At 34.6% G+C, this 24,884-nt stretch overlaps 1 protein-coding gene across 4 annotated transcripts in view; it reads right to left on the reverse strand.

The window, feature by feature from the left end:
* Window positions 1–24,884, reverse strand: part of NBEA (neurobeachin) — a 690,698-nt gene that overhangs the window by 244,675 nt on the left and 421,139 nt on the right. The gene's annotated exons all lie outside the window — the stretch shown is intronic.

A 24,884-nucleotide genomic window follows, 5' to 3' on the forward strand; every position in this document is an offset into this window, starting at 1 on the left:
TTCAAGAAAAAAACCTTCATTCTGTCCTGAAAATAATTAGTCACATCAGAGAGCTTTTAAGACTTTTTTTTTGATTGTTGTAGAAAGTAAAGTATCCTCATAGAGTACTGGATGTTTTATTTGATTCTTTAATTTGCTTTTTATTTTATTTTGTTTTCCTCAGGGAAAGCAGTTTTCTGAGAACAAAAAATATTTGGGTCTCTCCTTTTCCCTTTTAGGTGCGCCACTACTCCCTATAAGCCTGGTTTGTCGGTATCACAAGGAATAAAGTGGTTCTATGGTCTTTAAAGGATAGTTTTCAATGTGAAAATGACAGATTAGAAAAATAAGCCCAGAAGCATCTGGTCAGGTTCTATATGTTACTGTAAGACAAGAGCAGCAATTTTAAGTGTGTTGTCCAGGAAACTGGGTTCAATTCTCACAAAATATTTACAATGTTTGTAAACTCGTAACCTCAACTAAAAGAAGAGGAACAAAATTAGAAGTTGAGTGTTCAGACAGAGCAGTACAGTTGTTTCTTAAGCTTCCCTTAATCTATAGCTGAAGGAGAAGAGCCACCCCACCAGCACATTGCCAACTCATTTCCTGTAATGCATTAGCTTCTTAAAGAGGTCACCAGGTGTGACCCTACACAAAAGATTTGATTGCAGTGAATGGAAAGGTTTTAATGGTGACACAGTTTAAGAGACAATTTAAAATACTTTTCACTATTAACACTTGAAAAAAAAGTGGCTTCAATATTATGAAGAATTAAACAAGGAGGCAAGGCTGGAAGGTAGAGAAGTGAAATAGTTTCCAAAAACAAACAAAAAGAATTTAATTCGGTGAGGTGTCTCTTACCCACATGATTAGCAAATGTCGAATTGAATTTTCACTCTGTCTTTGCATCTTTAACCAACTATTCTTCTGACTCAGACTCTTTTTTCTTTGGCAATGGCATACAAAGCATTTTAGAGCTCAGAGACACCCCTTTTTTTCTCTTCCAGTAGAGCTAGACTGTCAATTTAAAGCAATCTTAGGGCAGAAATAATTACTTTAATCTTAATTAAGAAAATTGTAAAATTACTTGTGAAACGTCTAATTCTATTCAGCAATTATCTCACTTGAAGAAAATAGATATTCTTTCATCCTAATAATTACCGCTGTGGGGGACAGGCTTAAATATTTTTAGAAATTATAATTAAAAATTCTTCCCCATAAGACTTCAGAAATTGATCACCACAAAAAACCCCACAGAAAAGGATTTACTTAACTTTGAGGAATACTTTAGGCGAAATTGAAAAATTTTCAATTATCTTTAAAATTATATCTATTACTGCTAAATAAATGTTTTTTAAATCCCATAAAACATTTCACATAAAAGGTATCTTATTAGTTATATATTTACAAGCCTGGCATTAGTGAAAATTGTTACGTTTATAATTTTCACTATTACATTCTCTAAACCTCAGTTCCTTCATTTATAACATGGGGATAAATAAAACCTACTTCATAGAACCGTTGTAAGGAACGCGTGTAGCATTTAGCCCAGTGCCTGGTAGATATAAGTAAGCAGCAACAGCAGCAGGAGGAAAAATAGTTAGAAACAGGTTCAAATCCCAGCCCTGCCACTCACTAGGTGAATGAGAACTTGTCTGAGCATTAGTCTTTTTATCTGTGTGGGAGTAACAGTCCTTATTAATGCTCTTCACCCAGTGCTTGCAAAAGGTCCACCAATAAATAGTAATTATATCAGCTGTTATACAAACTAAAGTACATATAATTTTTGCATTTCATTCAAACTAAAACAATGTTTTCCAGAAATTCACATGTGTTTTTTAAAGGGCTAACATTTTTTAATGCAACACTTAACTGAGGTGATAGATATACAGAAGTAAACCTTTTATCCTGCTTTGCAGTGACCCTCTTTCCAGTTTCATCACCCCATCACATTTAGAATCTCAACTCCCCTCAGACTGTCCCCCAGACTTGTCCCGTTCTTTCCTACTTACACGCTATTCCTCTGTAAAATGTTCATGCTTATCCAACTAGCAAGTAATTGTATATTATTCTTTGCTATGTTTCTCATGTTTAGTTTCTATCACATGCCATTCTTCTCTCTAAAATATCTTCGCTTATAAATTTGGCAATTAAATATTTTATTGTACTTTGGTGGAGCTCAACTTCTCATTTAACACCTCTTGTATTTACATCCTGACTCTCTTCCTAGATTGTAAATGAGAGGTCAGGATGTTTGTCTTATGCAGCTTTGCAACCCCACAGTACTTAGAACAGTGTTTGCAAATAATAGGTATGCAATAATATTTGTTAATTTGACTGTTCTCTCATGGTGTTTTCATGTGATAAAATTAGATTTAACAAATTTTAATTTAAAATATAATTACGACAGAGACAAGTCTTGAAAGGCAGAACAAAGCTACTAATTATTAAATATGCTTATGAATTTTAACAAAACCATATGTGGCCTATTCGGCCTTTCCACTAATACACACTGAGGTGGAAGAAGTTATTAAACCACTGCCAATGCAACTAAAAGTATCACTTCTTTAGTAGCTTATCATCCCTTTGTAGGAGGGAATGATTTGCCAGCAACATATTTAACCCAAACAGGAAAATATAACACAGTAAATTGAGAACATGGTGACAATTCAGTCTGCCTTTGTGAAGTCTGCTTTAGGCTATCCATACAATCATTTCAGTAATCAAACTCAAGCTGGTCCATTTGTATTTGATTCTTTCTGATGTTTACGAGGCATGCCAAAGAAAAATGTTTCTATCCAAAAAAAAGTTCCCTAACACTTTTACCTTTAAGCTAATTGAAAAAGTATGCTTATTAGTTTTACAATTAAATTTCTATTTACAAAGCTCACAACTTTGTTGACACTTTTAGTTTTGTCCATGCAGAAGACAACCAAATCCTACACCCCCTCTGCTTTGGTTCTTTTCCTATCGATATCAGTCCTTAAAAATACAAAACCATTTTTAAAAGTAATTTTCTCTGCCTGATTTATATTTGCCACACTAACAGTCCTATAATAATCATAGACAAGAAAGAAAAGCACCTACTAGCTGAGTACCCATACAGCATCTTTTATTATATTTTTACCCCTAATTCTCATTAATGTAGATAAATATTTTTAAAATCTGTATTCACAATAGAGGAATGATTTTGTAATTATTTTAAAACCAGTATTTAAATATAAAATTTAATTTTGAATTCATTTTTAGTGTTCAGGTATGAAATGTTTTTCTAAAGGGTAGCATAGCACATGTGCTTATATAATTTAAGTATATTTAAATATTCACCTCAATAATCATGCCTCAGTTATTAGAATTATATTTAAATTAAATTTCAAGTAAAATGTAATATTTGAAATTTTTTCTTGCTCATTTTTGGAGTGGTTTTAAACTATTTTCCAAATTTAGATAAGTTTCCTTCATAAAATTTTACTTTTGTTTATTTTGACTCAATTTTCAAAATTTAAATAGTTCATGTAAATTTAATAATTAGGACATGTTAAAAAATAAGATTTGCTATACACACATATGCATCCTATAACTACAGATGGATGGTTGCTACTCAATATTTAATCAATTTCATACTTCATCTTTTACATAAAGGCAGCTTATGTCCTTAAAACAATGACATAAAAACGTGACTAGAAAACTCAGTGCACAGCTCATAATTCACCAATCCATATCCATTGATTTGACCTTCAACAGAAGTTTTTTTGATCTAAATATAAATAATGAGGATAAAATGATGTAGAATTTAGCTGATAATAAATGACCTTTGTCTTCTCCTTAAAGCATATTTTTTCTAAAGCAATAGACAGATATGACTGATTAATGAACTATTTAAAGATGGCAATAACCCTGTGCAAAACACCAAGAAGCTTTTCTCTTACAACTGTCTCAACATAGAGATAGAGACTACTAACAAATGTTTTAGAATATGGTCCCATATAGAAAGACTCAATTCACAGATGTTTAGGGGCTCTGGTGAAGAGTTTTCTACACAAGTGGAAATGTGCATGAAATAAAATTGTTTAATTTTTTTTAACTCAACCTCTCAAACTCACTTGACCATGTAAGACTTTACTCAAGTAACACTTATTGAGAGCCCTTGGATCATACTTTGGAATATGCTGTCACTGATATGGTGATTCTTCATTTAAAAATATTATGTACTATGAGCCAGGGGCTGGTCAGTATGTTAGCTCATTCATGCCACCTCCCACTTGCTCACGAGGGCAGAGACCTTTCCTATCTTGATCATTGCTGTATCTCCAGAGCTTAGAAAGAGTGCTTGCTACAGCACCTGTTTTTAGTGACTACCATGCTCGATTAACTGTGTTAGGAGTTAAGCCAACAAAGATTAGTAAAGAGTATTTTCTATTTGAGAAGCTTACAGTCCTGTGGAGAGGAGGACAAAGATATAAACAGTTACAATACAATGTGTAATTGATGTTTTAATGAAGAGCTTTAAGGGCACATGTGAAGGACTTATGAATTTTGCTTGAGAGATCAAGGAGAGATGAACTAAAAATAGCCTTTAAAGGATAAAGGGGGATGTACCAGGTGAAAGAGGAAAGGAGAGGTACTGACCCCATGATACAGCCACACTGAAAAAAAAATAACCCTAAAACTTCCAACTCTAATAATAATGGTTTCTTTGTGATTTTCTCCTTTTCTCCTAACATTGGTGTGTTCCATAAAAGGTTGAATGGATAAATGAATCTTGGTTCAATGAGATTTGTAATTGCCTTAATCATCCCATAATTTGAATCCCATTCAAATATTCCCAGGGAACTCTCCAGACTATAAATTCCAGACTGGAAATGGTAAAAATCAGAAAAAGAAAGGTTACTATGGATTGAGGTAGTAGGAGGAGGAAGGATTGAGCCAGATTACATAGAGCCTCCAGGCTTGTATGAAGTTTTCTGATCATTTTTGATATTCTGAACTTTAAAGTTCTTTCCCCTAATTGTTTTTCTCAAGGTTGTGTTACAATCCTTTAAAAAATATATCATTTTTCTTGCTCCGAAAAAAATAGGGCATGCTGCATGTCTCTCTTTTCTTTTTGGTGACTCGCATTGAGCTAATGTTTCCGGAGTACCAAATATGAGTCAGGCACCATATTCTATTCTTTAAGCATATCCTTTAATCCTTACAACTGTTCTATGAGACATGCATTAACCCCAGATTTCATAGATAAGCAAAGGCAGGCTCAAGAAGTCATATACCAAGCCCAACCAGCAGGTTCAGTATTCAATAAACACATACTTATTTAATGCCTATTCTAGAACAGGCACTATTTCTAGGAACTAGGGATACAGTAATGATCAAGACTGAAAAGGTCTCTGCCCTCATGGAGTTTACATTCTCATGTAGTGAAACAGACAATAAGTATGTAAAAAAGTAAAAAAAAGTTGGTAATGATAAGAGTTATGAAGAAAATAAAGCTTAGTTATGGGATAGTGAATGACTAGAAATATTACATACAGTATGTTAAGGGAACACCTCTCTGAGAAGGTAACAAATGAGCTGATATCTTGGTAATGAGAAGGGTCCAGCCACCCAAAGATAAAAGTAAAAGCATTCTAGACAGTAGAGACAGCTAGCTAAAAAGGCATTACGTTGAATATGAGCTTGGTATGTGTAAGTAACTGTGTGGCTTAAGCTTAGAAAATAAGATCAAATGTGTTCTGAAATTAGGAAGGATAGGATAATTTAGAGCCTTGAAGGAGTCTTAGGAAGGTTTTAAGAAAGGAGTAGTAATAAGATCTGATTTATACTTTGTGTCACTCTGGCTGCTGTGTGAGCTAAAAATGGTACAGGGTTAAAGTGGAAGCTGAAAAGCAGGCTAGGAGGATGTTGGAGAAGTCAAGATGGAGACAACGGTGGTAGATAGCATTGGAACCGGAGAGAAGAGCTCAGATTTTGGTTATATTTTAAAGATAGAGCCAACAGGACTAGCTGATATAATAAAGAGGCAGAGGGAGGGGTATTGGAGGAGCAGTGAGGAAAAGAAACAAATGAAAAATCACCCCTAGTTGGGAGTTCTGCTTCTTGTTTGGGAGAGTAAGCTCCCAAAAAATTGAATCTTCCACAGATAACAACTGTAAAATCTGAGCAAAATAGAAACAAAAACAACTTGAAAGCTGTAGAGAGTAAACAAAAACAGTGTGATTTTGGAGGGGAGTTATAACTTGAGGAAATAATCAACACAGAGTGAGGTCTTCTTCTCTCTCTCTCTCTCTCTTTTTTTTTTTTGGTGAGGAAGATTAGCCCTGAACTAACAGCTATTGCCAATCCTCTTTTTGCTGAGGAAGTTTGGCCCTGAGCTAACATCTGTGCCCATCTTCCTCTACTTTATATGTGGGACGCCTGCCACAGCATGGCTGGATAAGTGGTGTGTATGTCTGCACATGGGATCTGAACCTGTGAACCCCAGCTGCCAAAGTGGAGCGCGCGAACTTAACCACTACAACACTGGGCCAGGCCTGAGTTCTTCATTTTTGAGGGTTTATCTTGAGGGCAGCTGCAGTCATAGCAATGGTGCAAGTGACCAAAACTCTGATAGAAAGCCTGTTTCTAGACAGAGGAACAAGGGGAAGAAGCTTGAGGTAAACAGGGATGCTGGAGAGGGAGGTGGGAAGCATGGAAAAGAGTGTCTGAGAAGGGGAATGCCAAATCCTATGTTTAAATTCTGTTAAGTCTTTTGCTGGCTCTTGAACTATGTATGAACAAGACAGACAAAAGCAGTCTGAACTAAGATCTGAGCCACAGCCCACTGTAGATGTGACAGAGTTTACAGTTTGAGTCTAACCTAGTTAACTGTCTGCTAAAACAATAATACCAACACACCTTGGAGGAATGTAACAGAATCCAGAGTTTCCATTCACATAACACTTACAATTTCTGCGATACAATAAAAAAGTTAACAAAGAGCCAGAAAAATATGACCCATTCTCAAGAATCGATGTCAACCACAAGATGATTCAGGTGTTGGAATTATTAGACAAGGGCTTTAAAGTAGCTATTATAATGAAGTAAAGGAAAATATAATGAATGATAGGAAATCTCAGAAATTGAAAATGTAAAAGAGAACCACAAGGAAATTCTAGAATGCAAAGGAAAAATGTCTGAAATAATAATTCACTGGATAGGTTAAATAGTTGAATGGAAATACAGAGAAAGTCAGTGAACTTGAAGACACATCAACAGAAATTATCCAACCTGAAGAAGAAAGAGAAAAAAGATTGAAGAAAATTAACAGAGCCTTAGGTATCTGTAGTACAACATGAGAAGGTCCATCATACATGTAACTCGAGTCCCCAAAACAGAAAGAGTACAACAGAAAAATATTTCAAGAAATAATGGCCAAAAACTTCCCACATTTGGAATGATATAAATTTACAGATTTAAGAAGTTGAGTGATCCCCTAGAGGATAAAGATAAGAAAATCACACCTAGGAACATCATACTCAAAGTGTTGAAAACCAAAGATAAAAAAGAAAATCTTGAAAGTAGCTAGAGAAAAAGGACACATTACATATACGGGAAAAACATGAAGCCCAGAAAACAGTGGGAAGACATCTTTAAGTGCTGAAAGAAAAATAATATACTATCAACCCAGAATTCCATATCCAGTGAAAATATCCTTCAAGAATAGAGACAAATAATCACATTTTCAACAAAAGGAAAAGTATGACAGTTCACTGACAATAGATCTATACTATCAGATATATAAAGGAAATTTTTCAGTCTGAAGGAAAACACCAGATTCTCAAATCTTCCAAAATGACTGAAGAGCACTAGAAATGGTAAACATCTGGATAATATAAATAACTATTTTCCCTCTTAATTTCTTTAACATATTTGATGTCAAAGCAAATATTATGATATGCCCTTGTGGGATTCCTAAGGTATGCAGGTGTAATACATATTACACAAGAAATATAGCACAAAGGATTCTGGGTGGCGGATGTGACAGGTAAACGGATCTATATGGTTGCAAGGTTTTTATATTTTACATGAAGTGGCACACTATTAACTCTATGTAGACTGAAAATTAAGCTGTATAAAATAATCCCTAGACCAACCACTAAAAAACTATAAAGCAAAGAGGTATTGCTAAAAAGCCAATATATACATTAAAATGAAATTCCAAAATTATTCAAATAATCCAAAACAAGACAGAAAGGAGGAACAGGGAAACAAACCAACCAAAAACAAACAGAAGAAGCACATAGAAAACAAATATTAAAATTGTAGAGTTAAATCCAACCATTGGTGGTCTAATGGTTAAGATTCGGTGCTCTCACTGCGAGGCCTGGGTTTCATTTCCTGGTCAGAGAACCACACCATCCATCTGTAGCTTGTCACACTGTGGCAGGTGTATGTTGCTGTGATGCTGAAAGCTATGCCACCAGTATATAAAATACCAGCAGGGTCATCCATGGTAGACAGGTTTCAGCAGATCTTCCGGACTAAGACAGACTAGGAAGAAAGACCTGACCACCCATGTCTGAAAAAACTGGCCAAGAAAACCCTATGAATAGTGCATTGTCTGATATAGTGCTGGAAGGAGAGAGAATGGTGCAAAAAGACCTGCAGGGTTCCGCTCTGCTGTGCACAGGGTAACAGAGTCAGAACGGACTCAATGGCACTAACAACAACAAAAATCCAACCATATCAATAATTACATCAAATACTAATAGACTAAATATTCAAAATGGAAAACAGAGGTCAAAATGGATTACAAAGCAATACCCAACTATACACTGTGTACAAGAGATGCACTAAAAATATAAAGACACAGATGGGTTGGAAGTAAATGGACAGAAAAAAGATTTATAAACAATAAGCATAAGAAGCTGGAGTGGCCATGTTCTTATCAGGCAAAGTATACTTTAAAACAAGGAATATTACCTGAAATAAAAAGGGATATTTAATCTTGATTAAGGGGTCAATTATTCAAGAAGACATAATCTTCACGTGTATTTAGCTAATATAAGAGCCTCAAAATATGTGATGCAAAATTGACAGAATTAAAGGGACAAATAGATAATCCTGCAATGATATTAGGAGATTTTAACAACCATCTTTCAATAGATAGAACAAATAGACAAAAAATCACTAAAGACAGACCATCTGAACCATACTATGAACCACTTTGACCTAATTTAAATTTATTTAGAACACTAAGCTCAATAACTAAAGAATGCATGTTATTTTCAAGTGCACATGGTATGCTCACCAAGATATGCCATATACACTGGGTCATAAAACAACCTAAATTTAAAATAACTGAAATTATATAGAGTACATTCTTTGGCTACAATGGAATAAATAATAATAAGATACCTGTGAACACCCAAAATATTTGTAAATTAAATAACACACTTACCAATAATATTTGGTTATTAAATAAAAAGTAGAATATATTTCAAACTTGATGATAATGAAGGTACAACAAATGTGAGATGCAGCTAATGCCATGCACAGAAAGAAATTTATAGCTCTAAATGCTTATGTTAGAAAAGAAGGTCTAAAACCAGTGATCTAAGATTGCATCTCAAAAAACTAGAAAAAGAAGAGCAATGTAAACCTAATATAAGTAGAAAAAAGCAATAATAAACGTAAGAGCAGAAATCACAAATTATCATCTGGCAGAGAATCTGTTCATCTAGCTAGACCCAAGTCTAGCATGGGTTTGGAAATCTCCCAAGAACTGAGTTTGTGTTCTGTGTTTATATCTATGCATCTGTTACATGGAGGAGATATCAGGATTTAGAACCACCAGAACAAAGAAAAATGCCCACTTTTACAAGGAGTTTGGTTAATTGGAGCTCCTGCTTGCATACCAAGAAAAATACATTTATATTAATTCTTTGATTTTGTTGGTAAGTTGGAATTGAACCACTTTCCATTTCATTTGGAAAATCTTTAAAATAACAACTAAAGAAAATCTCAAAGTTTCACAATATTATAGCTTTACTGTGATATACAAATTTTCATTGGTGATCATATACATATTTTAAGCTCTACTGTAAGACCATACAGAGGGAAAGAAGGAGAGAACGGGAAAGGGAGGTAGGGAAGAAAGGAGAGAAATTCATTCCTCCTTGTGTCCTGAGAAGACAATCCTTTCCTTCAAAGGTAAAGAAATACATAAGTTTCTGTTCCTAGAAGCAATGCTTTCAGATCTGTATAGTGTTCTGCTGAAGCGTTTGGTGGAGACAGATCAATCCATCAGTGATGGGGAGCAAGATAGAAAATAATTAGTAAAGACATTGTCTGGATTCAATTCTTCAGTCCTTGGCTGTGGAAAGAGGTGTAAATAAGTTAAATGAACAATCTCTTCCTTTTTGGAAGGGCAAGATGTGCTATATCCCTACATTTAGTACATCTCTCTAGGTATGATGACATAAAATAGTTCAAATAGGAAGATAAGCCTTAGTTACCCTGATATGCTGCATATTATAATAGAATACCTGCAAGGGGCTCCTGGACCCTAAGATAAAACTCCTGGGAGCAAAAGTGATAGCTGTACTGTTTAACAAATATCCACCAGGAAAATAAGCCAATTAGAGAGACTTCTAAAAGTGCATAACTTTAGCCTACGTTTGCTCTGTCTAATCAAAACCAAATCTAAATGGATGGGAGGCAGAATTCAAGGATAGACAAGGTATTTGCATAACTATTTCCTTTAACTTGGAAAAAGAGAAATTAAAATTGTATTTCAATTGTGTAAGTGTTTTAGTTACTTCATAGCTACAAATCAGGATATCACTGGTAGTATTTAATATATAAAAATTCAAATAAGGAAAAGGATATTTTAGAGATATCTGAATTTTCCATAAATGCTTGGAACTCAATAAATAAAAAGGGCCTCGAAATTTAAACTATCTAAATATGATAGAACAGTTTCTGAAATAAACTCGTGTTTCAATGATGCTTGGATTCCAACTTTTACCAAACAAAAACTTAAAAAAAAAAAAAGCATATCAAAGGATATTAATTTAGAACTTTGATAATGAAAACTCATCATTTATTACTTATTCCATGAAACATAATTATCCTAATTTTTGGAGCACTACATTTATAATTCGCTTCAGCTAGGATGAAAGTAAAAGCCATTGGCAACTCTTCAATTTTAAGTTTAGTAGGCTCCCAGGAGAATTTTCAAAATCTTTTTTTATGTGCTAAAAATGTGTTTGGAGAGAAGTTTTCACTACTGCTCCAAGTTAACTTTAAGGTACTGTACAGGCCTCAGCTATCCACCATAATTACTATCTTTAAGCTTTAGGATAACTAGACAAAATTATATGGATTAAATACAATTTGAAACCAATTAGTCATAGTGGTAGGGCCAGTCTAGTGAGGTTGCAAAGAAGTAGCTTCTCATAAAGAATGTGGATTATAATCACTGAATTGGACTCAGCTAGAAGTCCTGGCTAGCTAGAAGTGCTAGCTCTGGCGAGTCAACCCATACAACTATAACAGGAAATAATTCCCAGTGGAATGTTCAACTGTGACCTGGAAAGTCATTAAAAATCACAATGTATCCTATTTGGACCTCCTTTTTGAATACTGCTGACTCTATTGAGTATTCAACTTTTGTGCATAAAAATATCTTTGGTTCTGGGCAAGATTACCATTCTTAATTTGAAATTATCTAGGGAAAAGAAAGCCCCATTTATCCAAATACCTGCCTTTCTTATTTCCCTTCTGACCTCTCCAGGTCTCATGGCAACTTTGATCACCTATTTGTCTTGCTAGTACGGCTCGTTTCCAAAACTCTTGAGATTGAACATGTTTTGTAAAACATAATTTTTTGGATGCTAGAAAAGAGGTAGGGCCAGCCCGGTGGTGCAAGCGGTTAAGTGCGTGCGCTCCGCTGCGGTGGCCCGGGGTCCACCGGTTCGGATCCCAGGCGCGCCCCGATGCACTGCTTGTCAAGCCATGCTGTGGCGGCGTCCCATATAAAGTAGAGGAAGATGGGCTCTGACATTAGCTCAGGGCCAGTCTTCCTCAGAAAAAAGAGGAGGATTGGCATCAGATGTTAGCTCAGGGCTGATCTTCCTCACAAAATAAAATTAAATTAAATTAAAAAAATAAAAAGAAAAGAGCTATGGTGCAGCTACATTGTACTATGTATCAATCCTGGTAGCATGTGGGTTAGTATTCCATAATCAAGTAAATTAATATCCCTGCAAAGAAATGTATAAATATTTACACTAAAAGGGACAAATAAAGACAACAAATAGCCACATATTGGTTTAAATTAAGTTTTGTCACCCAATGTTTTCCCAAGCATATCAAAAAATTTATGGTTTTCCAAGCTTTTAAAAGGATTAGACCTGAAACAAATCCTAGAAGTGAAACTCTTATTCCCGTTTGGTCCAAATGCTAAGTGAATGCAAAGTTTCTTTATTTTGTTTTCCAATAATATTACTCAGTTCCATATTACAGTCCTGGCAAGTAAACACAAACCTTTTTTTGTGTGCTTTCAATTTCATAAATGATGAAGTCATAATCTTATAGCCTCCTCAAGTTCCTCTAAATAAAATTAACAAAAAATATCGCATATAAAATATGAAGAATGGCATTTGTAGAAAAGGGAATTATTTTTTTCGATTTGTTATATAACATTCAAGGGAACCAGTGTGCTTGTGATGCCTCCTTCCAAACTGACTGCTATGGTTCATACGTCTCTCCTGTATACAGATTCTAGCACCAACATGACTAGAGTCATAGGAATGAAAGTGGTATTATATGTGATATGCATACATTTGAGATCTGGGGAAAAACTAAATTCACTCACATAGAAAAGTAATTTAAAAACTAACATATATAATTATATTTGAAGAAGATTTAGTAAGAACTAAGAAATAACTTCCTGAGGGCCTAGTTTGACAATCAACGACAGAGATAAAGTCTTCAACTAATATGTGTAAATTTCTTGATTTCACTTTTCTGGATGTTTTAAGTATATTTCTTACAAGAATTATGGGGAGAACAGAAATTTCGCTTTTGAAATCCCTTCATGTTCCACATTTCCACAATTCTTCTTTATTTATCCACACACACCCCATGCATCTACAATTCTTATTTATCAGTACACGCCTACGTAAACAATTAGCATACACTCACACATATACATACATATCATATTCTTTTAAGCAAAGCTTAGTATTAGGTTAATATGAAGCTAAATAACAAAGCAGGGTAAATTTGTAGAATGTATAATGACTTTATACATTTTTAACTGTCTCCATTATTCACAAAGTCTTTCTAAATTACGTCTCTCCTTTTTACATCACTTCTTTTATATCTATGTTAACCAGCATGTAACTGCAATTTCAAATCCCTCCATATGTACAACATACACAAAACTCAATCATAAAGAAAAGAAGGCTAGGTGCACTCTTACACTAGTTATCATCTCTGGAAACCTGTCAACTCCATGTAAAGCTTTCTCATGTATATGACAAGTACTTTAAGGCTTTTTAGGTAAGTTTCAGGAATAAAACCATTGCTCCTACTCAACTAGGCACTTTTGTGTGGCAACAATATTAACAAAATAACGATATAAACATTGATAACATGGGATATAAAAAAGTAAAGATAATATGATTTGAAATTCTTCAAATAAATATAAAATCTAAGATTTAAAAAGTGCTGCTTCCTTTGCTACTTTGATTTTTAAAAAAAGCAATTTTCTAAAAAATATTCTTAAAGACCCATTATGCTCGAGATATCTCTCAGTGCAAGGTACTCACTAGGTGATCTTTGTTTTCAGAAAGTTCATAATCCCTAAAATAGCACTACCATCCCCAACCCAGTCCCCCACTTGACAAGAACCAGTTTTTCTGAACTTCAGCCTTCTACTTACTCTGGCACTTCTGACATTTGCAACATTTAGGGCCTAAGTTCCTTTTCTCAGCAGGCATGGATTCCCTAATTGTTTGTTTACTCCAGTATTTTAGCAAACATTGCAGTTCCACTAGTTGCTAGTCTGGGAAAGGACAGGAAAATCTACTTGACTAAATTTAGTATCTTTCAAAACACATTCTTGTGTACGGGTCTAAATGGATGCAAGTCTCAAAAGAAAGAGTATTGTTAAGGTCTATATCTTTGCCTCTGAGGAATTAGGAAAGATCCAAAATATTACTACCCTGAGCGCCAGCTGTATTGATTTTGATAGAAAAGATATTAGAATGAATGGGTCTTAAGTCTGCCAACTTCCTGGGTCTTTACTTCATTGGGGCTGTTTTACTGCAACTGGAAGAAGAAGTATACAGGAACGAGAAGTGATAAATGAATGGACTCATCCCATACACCAACAAGTTTTAAAAATAAAAATGTAAGTGAATGATAAAACGTCATCTTAGCAAAGATATTGTACTAATGTAAATTCTAAAACAAAGACTACACAATGGAAAGTAGTCTTTGAATACTACTTATTTGTGGACCTTCCCTCTTTCAGAAAACACACACACACACATATACAGAAACGCTACAAAAGACATAAACCATAGAAAAGACTAGAAGACAGGTTATTTATTAGAAAAAATTGTACCCTTACTCACAAAAACTAAAGCAAATGAACTAAGACAGAATAATAAAATTAGTATACTTAGCTAGCAGTTGAACCAGTTACAAAAAAGGACCACTTTATCTGTGCTCTTTTTTTTTGCAGAATCCAATAAACTGCCATTATATTTCTTCTAAATGGTTCCATTACAAGGACTCTATAACAACAGCCTAATCTCTTGATAATTATAATAAATGCTTGTAATCAAAGTAGGAACCATTTAAAATAGGAAGGAGAAAGGCTGTTTTCCATCAAACTCATAGTTCTATGACCTTTGAGGCATTCAGATACAATACAGCTTTCCATCCAATCTTGTTCAAATAAATATTTAAGAAAATACTAGATCAATGATAATTTGAAGTATTTTAGCATTTTTTGTTTCAGAATTTTAAATTGTGTTAATGTTAAGAATAAAGGGACATCTTTGCTTAGAGCATAAATTTCTAGAATTCAAATGATAAATGATTTGATTATATTTGTAATATTTCCTTCAGGGGAACAAAAGCAATAGTTATTTTAGAAAACTATAATGATGAGTTATTCACAATGCTTATGGCTTTAAGGAAGCATTATTTTCCTACAAGGCAGCACATCTCAACACTGAGGTTGGGACTGTATTTACTTGAATAAACAATGATTTCCAGAGATCACATAAGTAACTGAAGGCCGATAAAGTTACGGGAAATGACTATGTATGATCAGAATGGCTTTCATCTGCATTTTGTTAGACCAAGCATTGATTTCACTTTTCAGCTGTGAACAGCAAGAGGCCAGCTGTGGCCAGAGTTGGAGCAAACTGTGCACCAGGATTACACTAGAGGGGGGATTGCTTCAAAAAAAAAAAAAGTAATACTTTTTAGTAAGTCTTAGCAAAAAATCTACTCTTTCTAAATGTCTAGAGAAATACATACAGGGGTTTCCACAAACTGTCAAAAGCAGTGGATCTAATTTGTGACAAAATGAAAGCTTTATTCTCAGTTCTGGGAATAAACAGAATTATGAGGAGAAAATAAACAAAGAGAAGGAAAATATAAAATATACTGCCTTCAAGGCAGAAACAACTACATTTTACTTGGTATTCCCCAATGTGCTAAGAGGAAATTTATGACAGCACATTGAAAAGCAAGATTCCCTTTGTGAAACCTTTCACATTTATTTAACTAAGCACAATCATCGAAAATGACCTTTATCCAAACCCTTCAGAGCAGTCTTAAAATGATCTAAAATGACTGCCAGATATTTTTTAAATAACATTACTTAACTAAAAGTCATTACCCAAGGGCAATATTAAAGTACTGGCAAGTAAATACAAATCTATTTTCAGCAAAACATAATAGAGACAATGAAAAATTGATAACAAATTAAACATCTTTGTCAAAAAGTGAACAAATGAGATAAAATTATCTCAGTTTTTCAGAATTGGTAGGGAATGTAAGTTTTTCACATTCAAGGCATCTTATTTGCCTCTTAATGGAGATAAGCATCATAGAAAAAGAATCTAAAAAATAGAAATAAGGTTTAATAGTTAAAACTGTAAAAAAAGTGTGATGCACAGAGAAGGCTTTCTAAAACATGTTTTAACTAAATAAACTAAATGTTTATATTTGCCAAATGCAGTAAATTTCAGAAAACTAACAGATTTATTTATTTAAGGATTTCTCCTATTGTCAAAATAAGTGTATAAGATTTGAACATCTCTATCTTTTCTTTTTCAATTTACTTTCAATGGGAGATCAAAGGCTACGTAGTAGACCGGGAATGGAGGGACGAGTAAAAGCACAGGTCAGGAAAAACTGATAGTTGATTAAAAAAATATATACTTGTAGATTCTAAGATTTTAAAAAATTCCATGCTTTCATAATGCATTTCTGTTTCAGTTAGGAAAAACTGGACATACTCTGGGGGAAAAGATTTTCCTCTATTAAGAGGATGATTAGTTCAGTAAATCATGGCTTTGAGATAAAGATGATTACTATATCTCCTTGATGAGAAAAGGAGAAGGGTATAGGAGGTTCATTTTACCACAAAGCAATTATGCTGAGCCAGAATGTTACCATTTATCATGGCTGAAAGATGACACTCACTGTTAGCCAAGGGAAACTGCTACTCAAATGCTCCCGTCTAGATCAATACACCATGTTTTTTTTTTTTCTTTTTCCTAGCAAAAAGTAATTATACAACAGAAACTTCACAATCAGTACCTTCTCAGGCTAACTTGAAGTCGGCTATATGAGCGTGGAGGTACGGCACTGTCAGCTGTCACTGAAGTCTACCCCATTAAATCCAAATTAAGCCTGTTTTCCTGTGCAGTTAATCAAATCTTTCCTAGTGTTATTTCAAGTCCTCAATAATTCCTTAGAAATAAAGTGTTGTCAGGTTTTGTTTTTGTTTTTTTGTTATGAAAGCATACCAAGTTACTATTAACCACATAACAACATAGGAGAGTTGCCATTAATTAACCCATTAGTATTTTTCAAGGAAATAAAGAGGAAAAAAAGAAAAGAAAAAAATCAGTTCATGAGGAAAAAACAATCAATGTCCCTACTCAGGGAAAAATAAAGTACTTCTGGAAGCATGTGTCCTAATCTTCCAGTTGAGGCTCTGACCTTTGAACTTCTGAGACCCATAAACAGAACAATTTACAATTTTAGAATGTGCAATTGAATTTTTCTCAAGATAAACAATCCTTGCAGTTAGATCATAGATGATTAGACATATGTTTATTTTATATACATGGATAAAAATAGGTGTTACAATCATTTGAAAATCTATCCAAATGTTAATTTGACAACTGCTTTCTGTAAGACAGAATTTAGTCTTATAAACCAATCTAATATATCAGAAAAGGTTAAAGGGCATGGAAAAATCACTCCTCCAGTAAAAAAAATTTTGACATCCAATTTTCAAGTTGATTTATCAGTGGAAAGCTAAAATTGATAGGTTGCCATTACTGGGGAGTAGCCTGTCTAAGAAAGCCGTTACAAAACCTCTCGTTTTGATTTAGCCACATTAATCAATACAAACCTATACGGTTTCAATTTTTAACACATTGATCTTCTGCTATAAGCTTAGTGCAGCCACATTTATCAACAATCATAAAAAAACTCAATATCAATATATTTTTAAACAAAGGTTCAGAAAATAAAATCATCAAATGAAATTCAGGTTTATTTGCCTTGTTGGTTAATCATTGTTACCAAAAATTGTTTAATCTAGTTAATCAAGAAATTGAGTTAATTTTTTCTTTATATTTTAGGAAATAACTATTACTTTTCACTTTGTTCTCAATTTTAGTTAGTCCAGCATTATCTCCTGGGTTTCTCAGTTATTTAGTTCTAGTATCAGATTATCCTAGAGTTATTCTATTCTAAGTTATTCTAAATATTTACAATTAAACAGAGAAAAACTACAGAGTGAGTGAATTGTTATTTAAAATACCAAATACTTTTATTCGTTAATCAATAGCTGAAAGTGACAGTAGAAAATGACAAAAAACATTTTGAAAGAATTTCAGACTGTGCAGTTGAAATATTTTGGGGGCACAGAATACTTAAAAATTTCTTAATTCACAACTGTATGGATGAAAATTCTGCTAAAAAAATAGGAATTTTACTCAAAGTCATCCATTGTGTTCTGAAAGATTCAAAATAGAACAAGTAAAAGTGAATTTTCTTTGCAAAGTGTATTTGTTGTCACTATATTAGTATTTTATTATAAGTGTTATTAACAATCTAGAGGAAATGAGCAGAAGGAAATGCTATTATGGAATAATAATGCTGCCTTTAGAAAAATTTCCAAAATAACAGCATTCAAGTTCAAGTTATATCATACATTTTATAAATATATTTATGTTGTATATGTAGAAACATTATATATTTAGAAAATATAAACATATCAAAAACTCGTCACATTAATATAATTATGTATGCCTACATGAAAAAACCATCACATTTACTGTGGATCTCTATAGAAAATTACATAAAACATTATAAGAAAATGGAAAGGATGGGGAAGTGACGTAAATCATACATGTTAACTGTTATTTATTAAGAATTCCTTCCCACATGTGCACGGCATTGTGGTGAGTCTTATAAAAAGCCAGATAAATGGGGGACTGGCTTTCAGTCCCTGCCCATTCAGTATGAAACAAATAACTATTAAAAGACATTTTACTGTATAAGGTACATACCACAGATAAAAGATTTCCAACTAACACGTTAAGTAAAAGAAAACATTAATTTCTTAAAGTTGTAAACCCAGAAACATATGATTTGCATTCTTTAACCAGGTAGAAGTAAAATGGTTAAATGAAAGAAAAGCAAGATCAAAAATCAGTTACCATAAAAAAAGTTGTCAAGTTAAAATAAAAAATATTTAAAATTTACATTGTAGATAATCAAAAAGAAGTACTCTGTAGAAAATACGTACATACACTCATGCCAACCTTAATTTACCAAAGTCTAAAATAAAAAAGCTGAGCTACTACAGAACTTACTAAAATCTTTAATACAGCAAAGACTCAACGGTTTACCTGAAGAACAAAAATAATGCTAAAAGAAGAAAATGCAGGGTTTCAAACATAGGATATCTGAGCCAGCAGTGGCAGGAGTATACTTTTCAAAGGAAAGGTAACATAAAAAAGTGGATAAAATCTTCAAACCAAATTCTGTTTCGTGCTCCTCAAGTCAGCTCATAATTGATTTTGGGAATGGCACAACATTATATTCTTATCTCTCTAGAAAAGGTAATCCATTTGCAAAATGGACATGATTGAAAATGAATAAGTAACTTTTAAAAACCATTTTACAACTCTACATTGTAGGTTCTAAAATACTGTGATTTGTAAAAAAGTGTAAGTAAGAGAGCACTGACAAATATAAGCTATAACCTGCTGAGTGATTAAATTATTATGCTTTTGATTAAATATCAGGCACTTTTGGAGATGTGTTACTCTTACATATTTCAAGAGAACTACTTAATGCCTCAGAGATGTAATTTACCACTTAGAAATTTTTACCAAAGGTAGAAAGAATCTATTTAGGTACAAAAGTTTAATATAAGCAAATACTCTTCAGAACATGACAGATGATTCAATTAAAAAGTACTAATATAACATTAACATTTAAAACTGATACTTATAACGTTCATGGTTCTTCCTTCTAACTTCTGGTCTTCTTTTTGGTGTCTTAGTCAGTAAGCCACTGCATTCTGTCCCAATCAGTATGTTTGCGACTGGGCCTGGGTATTAGAATCTCCTTTCTTTTTAATCTTTATCTTAGTTCTAGAAACCAGCTGGGACTCTGTGCTAGATTTACCTTTCCAGAGGGGACTCTCATATGGCCGGACCATCACATCACAGCCCAATACCCATCTGCCTGCTGCTTCATCACCACCCCAAACATAGAAGAAAATACCCATTCCAATAACATACATACACAGACACAAATTTGTATCTTTCCACGAAATTCTTTTTCCTATTCATCTTTTAAAATACTGATAGTAATTTTATCAACATTATTCTTGTTATCAAGGTCAAATTTTATTAATGATTTTAGTCATTTTCCACTTTCCCAACTTTTATATATTTACTATCTCTTTCCGTTTTTCCCAGCAACTGACCTATGTAACATATATCCCGTTTACTGACTGTTGTCTCTGGGCTAGGAGAATGCCCACATCAGGACAAGTCACATCTCCTGGCCAGGCCCTGACCTGCTCTCCCACAGGGGTCTCTCAGCGCTCTTCTCTCTCTGCTTGCAGTCAGTCCAAATGTTCACTTAAAGGCCTTCTTTCCAACCACACACTTTGACAGCAATTCCCTGGAGCATGCGGAGCCCTGTAATTCTGAAATAGACTCAACTCTTATTTGAGCTTTAAGGAACGGCCTCTATTTCACTTCCTCATTCCCCCTAAATAATGCTATTTATAGTCTATACACTAATTAAGCATAACTTGTTCCTGAGTGGCATTTTTTTTTATAATTTTATTTATTTATTTTTTCCCCCAAAGCCCCAGTAGATAGTTGTATGTCATAGCTGCACATCCTTCTAGTTGCTGTATGCGGGATGTGGCCTCAGCATGGCCGGAGAAGCAGTGCATCAGTGCGCGCCCAGGATCCAAACCTGGGCCACCAGCAGCGGAGCGTGCGCACTTAACCGCTAAGCCACAGGGCCGGCCCGAGTGGCATTTTTTAATTTCTGACTTTAGACAATATGTTTTCTTCTATCCTCAGCTGTGATTGCTCTTAAAAATTCTACCAGTCATTTAACTTCCCTTATTTTAAGGCCACCTAATTCAGGGAGTCTTCTTAGGTGGGCAATTCCACCCCCCCCCCCAAAGCCCCAGTAGATAGTTGTATGTCATAGCTGCACATCCTTCTAGTTGCTGTATGTGGGACACGGCCTCAGCATGGCCGGAGAAGCAGTGCGTCGGTACATGCCCGGGATCAGAACCCGGGCCGCCAGCAGCGGAGTGCGTGCACTTAACTGCTAAGCCATGGGGCCGGCCCATTAGGTGGGCAATTTTTGATGAATGCTTTACTTATCTCTTCTATAAGGCTATGTCTAAATTTCTTTTCCATCGAATTCTCTTGGAATTCAGATTTCCCCAAATCTGTAAGGTACTGGTATGTATGATCACTGTACAATGAGATGTATATCCCGCTGACATGAATATGTTTAAGGACAGAGGGAAAAGCAACTATATTATGAATCAGTACCTGCTGGTCCACAGATTATATAAAGGCAGATGGCATGAGGGAATCACGTGCTAAGGTGGCATTGTTAATATCTAGACTGATCACTCTTTTGTTTCTAGTAAAAGTTCAAATTGAAATATAGCCCACAAAAGTCTAAACTAGGGACTAAATGGAACTAAAGTTTCCTTTGTTGCCAAAGTTAAGCATTTTCTTTTTCAGTTCAACTTGGCTTATGATTTTTTAGTTCATGTTACAAAATTTAGATAATTTTCTTATTAAAGTGGATAATATTATAAATATAGTATAACAGTTTTTGCAAATGTAAACCAACTACAAAGTTGAGATAAAAAGAGAATGAATAAGAAAGGAATAAGTTCTTACTTACTTCTAGTCTTATGTAGGACTGATAATAACAATTCAGTTACTTTCTTCATTAATTCATTCATGTTAGAATGATCTACTGACCATCTTTATGTGCATTAATGTTTTATGAAATATATAATTCACTACCTGAAAGGCATTATGCTACATAAAAATAAAACAAAATTATTAACTCCAAAATCCACTTCAGGGGCCAGCCTGGTGGTGCAAGCAGTTAAGTGCACATACTCCGCTACGGCGGCCCAGGGTTCGCCGTTTCGGATCCCGGGCGCGCACCGACGCACCGCTTGACAAGCCATGCTGTGGTGGCGTCCCATATAAAGTGGAGGAAGATGGGCACGGATGTTAGCCCAGGGCCAGTCTTCCTCAGCAAAAAAAGAGGAGGATTGGCAGATGTTAGCTCAGGGTTGATCTTCCTCACACACACACAAAAAATCCACTTGGTACTTATGTCTCCTTTCATATTTCCTGTACTTCTGAAAATAAAGGCTAACCCTTGTGGTGCTTAAATATATGTTAAATAAAATACAATTAAATGGTTTGTTCTGAATATTAAGTTAACAAGGACAGCATCACAAAGGGTGTAGGTTATGGCATTTTCCCCACTCCCACTGAAACTTGTGGCCATCTGCCTCTTGCTTAAAAAGCACTGAGCTAAAGGGATAAAGAAGTCATCATCAAGAGATTCCATGGGATTCTGTTATCATGACTACTATAGAAAAACCTTGTTATCATGCCATCAGAGTTTCAGCCCTAAATGACAAATACCCTGGCTAGTACCCTACATAAGATGTTTCCTCTCACATTCATCACCCATAGGTACTCTATTGCTTGTTTCCTTTTCTCTAGTGCCCTGTGACCTCGTTTTAACATTCAGTATCATATGACACGAATGCCTATTATATCTCTCATGGCTAAAGAATAATTGTTTTTTTTTCTGCTCCTCATCAATTTAGTTTTACAATCAAGTATTAAATATAATTAGACAAAGAAGAATAGAACAAAAACAAGACAAACTATTTTTATGAATATAAAGTAATACCATTATAATAATTAATCAGATAAACTAGGTTGTAGGGTGTAGAAAATTTCACTAAGGATCAAGAAGATTACATTCTTTTTCTTATGAATTCCCAGTTCTGATTTAGTATCACCACAGGCAGGTCATAACCTCTCAAGACTTATTTTCTTATCTGCAAAATTGAGTTGCCTGCACAACCAGGACTAATCTTTGGCTGGGCATTCAAGACCTTCTTCAATTGAATTTGAACTCTATTTTGCAGTCTTATCTTTAACTACTATCATTCTCATACTTTATTCTGGATAATTTAATGTAATGAAATAAGCCTGGCTGTTTCAACCCTGTGCTATTCCTTGGAACTGGGAAGTCTGAACATTCACCTATTCCTTTATAAAGCATACAGTCTAGTTAATGCTTCACTCAAACATTATTAAATATTGCTTTATATTAATATGATAATTACCTAAGAATTGGTATGATCTCACAAACTAGACTATAGCTCCTTGGGGCTGAGACTGATCCTTACACACCTCTGTATTCCACACAGTGTGTAGCATAGTGGCCTGCTGTGTGTCATATCATGGAATAGTTGTTTTATATGTATTAATTTGTATGGAAGAAAGTCTATTCCCCCAAATGACATATTAATTGAACTACCAGTTAGCTAACAAAAGCAACAATCTATGTGCCAAACACATTGCTAAAGGTTAGGCACTTAAACTCTTGAGAAGTTTTCAGTCTGGAAAGTCATTATCTAGTTTAATAATCACCCTTTTAAGGCTTAATATTATAACACCAATGAACTGAATCACTACATTAGTAGAAAAAGTAGAAAAATCATATGACCACTATGATAAATGAAGAAAAAGCATATGATAAAATTATATATCTATTCAGGATAAAAACCTTTAACAAACTAGGATGAGAAGGGAACTTCCTTTTATCTGATAAATAATATCTACCAATAAACAAACAAACAACCCTATGGAAAATATCACAATTATGGCAAAATATTTAAAACCTTCCCCTATGAGAACTCATTGTGAAGTTACTATGAAGGCAGGAGTCAAATGGCTTCCATGATATGATATGGTAAAGTGCTGGGCTGAGAAAACAATTTAAAATCAGTTAGAGACAACTGGAAAGCCATCTGGGATAGACAGGGTAAAATTCACTAGGATCTGAGCTAGAGGCTTATTCATAGGAAGAGGTGAATTTTAACATGGTTTGGAGTGAGAGACAGCTTTGCTGAGAGACTTTGCTGCTTCATGACAGTTATATGGTTCAAATGTAAAAGTCTGGAAGCATTTTTATTTGGGGGAAATTAACCATCAAAACTATAGAGAATAGAGATTATTGCTATACAAGAAAGGGATATCCTGTCAAATCCTAATCCACAAAGCTTAGTTCCTTCTCATTGCCAGCCTCAACAGTTCAACCTATATGGACTTTTTAGTCCTTCATTGGCAGGAGATTGGGTTCTGCCATACGACTCCCTCCACAATCACTCCTTCTAAATTAGCTTCATACTCTACCTAGTGTTTCACCATCTCTGCTGCTGGTCCTTGCTGTTCATTAGTCTGATACTGCTTTGGATCAACATCAATAATCCTGCCATCCGTGTAGCTCATTCCCACAGTTAGCAGGGAAGTCTGCCTCATTTCTTAGTCTCTGCTGAAAATGCAAAACAAAAAACAAAGAAACCTAGCCTGTCGACAAACAAAACCTCTCAGATGCAATCTTGGTTCTTATCAGCGCTTTTCCTATTTCTTAGCTTTTTAAAGAAACAGGAAAACAACGGGTGTCTGATTGTCAAAGCCTTTCATCACCACAGAATTTATCCTTCACCAGAGATGGAAATAGGCTTGAAAATTTGCTAGAAAGAAATGCTGGACAGGGCCCCTCAATACATGAGTTCTCCAGCCTGCTCAGTAGGGTACCATACCGTTAACCCTAAGCAGGCTTATAGCAACTTTTCTGCAGTCTCCCTTTACTAACTAGAGCACGTGCCCACAACTTCACAATCCCTTTTCCTAACTACTCTGAAACTCTAAATCTCATTCTCCTTCAATAATCCAACAATTCAGAAGGGAGGATGCTCTATTCCTTCCATCATCAGTCTCACTCTGAGACTCCAGCCTCCTGGAGACTAGTCCTCAGGTCTTGTGCAATTCTGG

Source organism: Ceratotherium simum, chromosome 10, assembly GCF_057802395.1.
Source record: "Ceratotherium simum simum isolate JZ-2026a chromosome 10, ASM5780239v1, whole genome shotgun sequence".
NCBI classification, from domain to species: Eukaryota; Metazoa; Chordata; class Mammalia; order Perissodactyla; family Rhinocerotidae; genus Ceratotherium; species Ceratotherium simum.